Source organism: Salvelinus fontinalis, chromosome 3 (genome assembly GCF_029448725.1).
Source record: "Salvelinus fontinalis isolate EN_2023a chromosome 3, ASM2944872v1, whole genome shotgun sequence".
NCBI classification, from domain to species: Eukaryota; Metazoa; Chordata; class Actinopteri; order Salmoniformes; family Salmonidae; genus Salvelinus; species Salvelinus fontinalis.
Window position 1 is genome coordinate 58,402,442 of NC_074667.1, and position 4,329 is coordinate 58,406,770.

Sequence of the window (4,329 nt, forward strand, 5' to 3'; positions counted from 1 at the left end):
TAGGGAGGAGACGGAGAGACAGCCTGGTGCGTGGGGCTGACACAGGACCCACCAGGCTGGGGAGACCTCCAGGAGTCTTGGTGTTAGGAGGAGGCACCTGAAGGACCGGGCTGTGGGGGAGCACTGGAGCTCTGGTGCGCAGCCTTGGCACCACTCCGCCAGACTGGATAACTACTCTAGCCCGGACCCTCCAGAGTGCAGGCACAGGTTGAACCGGGCTGTGGGTAAGCACTGGAGATCTAGTGCCTACTACGCGCACCTCTCTCTTAGGCTCCACTCCCACATTTGCCCGGCACGAGCGGAGCGCAGGCATAGGACGCACTGCACCCTCCCAGCGCCCCGGAGACACAGCACGCAGAGCCTGCGCAGGATACCCTGGACCGAAATGGCGTACCGGAGACCAGAGACGCTGAGCAGGCACCATACGCCCTGGCTGGATGCCCACACTCGCATGACACTTTCGGGGGGCTGCCCTATAGCGCACCGGGCTATGGGCACGTACTGGCGACACCGTGCGCTTAACCGCATAACACAGTGCCTGACCAGTAACGCGCTGCTTATAATACGCACGAGGAGTTCACTCAGGTCTGCTACCTGGCTTAGCCACACTCCCTGTGTGCCCCAAAAAAGCTGCCTCTCGTACCTGTCGCGCTGCCGTGCTGCCTCCTCATACCGCCGCCGCTCAGCTTTCGCTGCCTCCAGCTCTGCTTTGGGGCGGCGATATTCCCCAGCCTGTGCCCAGGGTCCTTCTCCGTTTAAAATCTCCTCCCATGCCTCCCGGGTGGCGCAGTGGTCTAGGGCACTGCATCGCAGTGCTAACTGCGGCACCAGAGTCTCTGGGTTCGCGCCCAGGCTCTGTCGCAGCCGGCCGCGACCGGGAGGTCCGTGGGGCGACGCACAATTGGGCTAGCGTCGTCTGGGTTAGGGTGGGTTTGGCCGGTAGGGATATCCTTGTCTCATCGCGCTCCAGCGACTCCTGTGGCGGGCCGGGCGCAGTGCGCGCTAACCAAGGGGGACAGGTACACGGTGTTTCCTCCGACACATTGGTGCGGCTGGCTTCCGGGTTGGAGGCGCGCTGTGTTAAAGAAGCAGTGCGGCTAGGTTGGGTTGTGCTTCGGAGGACGCATGGCTTTCGACCTTCGTCTCTCCCGAGCCCGTACGGGAGTTGTAGCGATGAGACAAGATAGTAATTACTAGCGATTGGATACCACGAAAATTGGGGGGAAAGGGGATAAAATAAAATAAATAAAAAAATAAATAAAATCTCCTCCCATGTCCAGGAGTCCTGAGATTTCGGCCGCTGCTGCCCGCTACCACGCTGCTTGGTCCGGTTGTGGTGGGTGATTCTGTCACTGTTGTCTTCGTCCTCCTCATCTGACGAGGAGAAGTTTGAAGGATCGGAGGACCAATATGCAGCGTGGTAAGTGTTCATCTTGATATTTATTAACACAGAGAACACTTAACGAAACTACCCAAAAATAACAAAACAACGAACGTGAAGCTAATGAATAATAGTGCTGAGACAAAAACACTACACTTAGACAATCACCCACAACCCACAATGACAAAACAGGCTACCTAAATATGGTTCCCAATCAGAGACAACGACTAACACCTGCCTCTGATTGAGAACCATATCAGGCCAAACACAGAAACAGACAAACTAGACATACAACATAGAATGCCCACTCAGATCACACCCTGACCAAACAAAACATAAACATACAAAGCAAACTATGGTCAGGGCGTGACACATATAGTCTTAAATCCCCCCTGTACAGGTTCACAGACAGCTGTGCTCTTTTCTATAGCGAAAGTGATGTGATGATCCTGCCTAGATTCTGGGTGCTCATCTATTTATGTGTAATCACTTGTAAAGGATTTTTGAAATGCAGTGGAGGCAACTTTCGAATGCAAAAAAGGTAAAGTATGAGTTATTAATTATTAGGTGGTATTGTGTGAGTTATACTCTAATGTACAATGGATGTAGATATATCTTGAATACTTTTTCTTTACCATTGATACTATTAAAGTTACTTCTTAATGTGAAATGAGTCCAATGTTAACAACAATTACAGTACAAGGAAAATAATGTGAATGATGTTATCAAGGTGAGATGATAAGTAGACGGAAAGGAAGATTTTGTGACCCATGCCCTGAAAGGCAATACCAGGCAGGACCAAATCGCTCTCAGCAATGTGAACCCTGCACCTTCTGCCTTGAGAGTAAGTTATAATCATGTAGTAAGAAGTTACAATCAGTTTTAATACATGATGTAAACACATGACCTGTTGACAGAAAATAGTATCTGTATAATGATCCCATACAAAATCTTGAATTGAATACTATGAACATTTGAACATCTTGGCCATGTTCTGTTATAATCTCCACCCGGCACAGCCAGAAGAGGACTGCCACCCCTCATAGCCTGGTTCCTCTCTAGGTTTCTTCCTAGGTTCTGGCCTTTCTAGGGAGTTTTTCCCAGCCACCGTGCTTCTACACCTGCATTGCTTGCTGTTTGGGGTTTTAGGCTGGGTTTCTGTACAGCACTTTGAGATATCAGCTGATGTAAGAAGGGCTTTATAAATTCATTTTATTTGAATACAAATAGCCATACAATATGCCAGTGTAACCCACAGACACGTTTGTTTGTTTGTATCAATAAACTATAATATCTTTGTGTTTTATTCAGACAGTGAATTGATATCAGAGTGCACAAAGACTTCCAATGCTATATGTCAGTGTCATACAGGATTCATTAGAAGGAATGATGAGTCTTCGATATGCAAGTGTGCCAAGGGGTCTGAGCAGGATACATCAGGTAAAGCTGGAGCATGTAATACTGATGCTTTTTAATGGATTGATTAGTAAATGTAAATAACTGGCATTATATCATTTCTCACCTCAGGATTAATATGCTGTGAATGTAAGGAGGAATCATTTACCACCAAAATGGACTCTAAATGTGTGAAATGGCGAGAGTATGTAAATGAACTAGCATTTGTCCAATTTTTGCTATTTGCTAAAGTATCAAGCAATCTCCTTACATTTACAATATAATGTTGGACTTTTTGTCATCCTTTGCCATTGATTTCAAAGCATTTTAAGGCAGTCTGACTCATGGCTGTGTATCTGCTTGTGTCTTAGGTGTAGGAGTGGAGTGAGGATTCCGGGCAGTGCGACATCAGATGTGACCTGTAATGATAATTCAGAGCCAGAGGGGAAGACCCTCTCCTCCACACACACCACTTCCCCATCTGGCTCCATCCAGACCTTTTCTAAGTCATTGATCCAGAGCCAAAGGTCATCCCCTCATCCTGATGTCCCCACCTTAACACCAGCCCCCACTATCAAGGTGACCAAAAGTCCCAAGTTCTCAACGGCAGACTTTGGCCAAGGTAAATGCTGTTCTTGACTCTCATCCATGACATACATTCATGTAAAACTTTGTGTTACAGTTGATCATTGTATAGCTTTATATGAATAATGCCTTATTTCTGACTTCCAGTAATGACACGCATGGGAACTGTCCTGCTGCTTACTTTTCTACTTACCACTGTGACCTGCAAACTGATCACCATTCCTTGCATCAAGGACCACAATAAGCCAGCTGTCAGAACATTTATGTCCATGTATGTTAGGGAAACTATAAGTCACACAATAGTTATGAGAAGTGTTATGTTAGTTTCTTTAGCTATTATGTGCGTTGTAGTTATTTGAGCTTGATGGGCTCTTGAATCTGAAATGTCATCTGTGTGTTGTTTTGTTTGTATATTCTGACTCTATTGTTCTACCCTAGCTTAGGACTCAATGTGCCGGAGGCTAGTTGAAGAAAGTGGAGACAGCAGTTCCTCTTCCCTGGTAAAACAACCAAGTTTGGGGGAGCCATGATAGAGATACCTGGCTATCTGTCTGTCAAACTATTCATATTGTCAAAATGTTGCTGTTATTCTCAATGCCACTCTTTTAAACCAGAAACAACTTTAAACAGTTTTTGAAAATAAAAAAATATGGTCAATATATGTGTTCTGTTATTATGGAAAAGCATTTTAGACATGACTTTGTTTTCAATCTATTTGTCAACAATAGCATTGTTCTCGGCTGCGCTGGGGGATCTAGATATTATGTTATTTTCACAAATGGGCTTCTGACAAAATAATGATAAATACTACTTCCTGTTCCTTCAGGTGTCTGGTTACATTTACAGGGGAGATTATGTGAAAACAATGCTATGGTGGCAAAATAATGTGGCAACATATTGAAAATGTGTATTGTGTTAAATGTTGTGGTTGTTTATGTCTTTGCAAATAAACTTTTTCACATTAATGA

General features: G+C 45.5%; 1 pseudogene; it reads left to right on the forward strand.

Annotated features, from left to right (window-relative positions):
- The first annotated feature begins 871 nt into the window (after positions 1–871).
- Positions 872–4,020, forward strand: LOC129834816 (tumor necrosis factor receptor superfamily member 9-like; annotated as a pseudogene).
- The last annotated feature ends 309 nt before the right edge of the window (positions 4,021–4,329 follow it).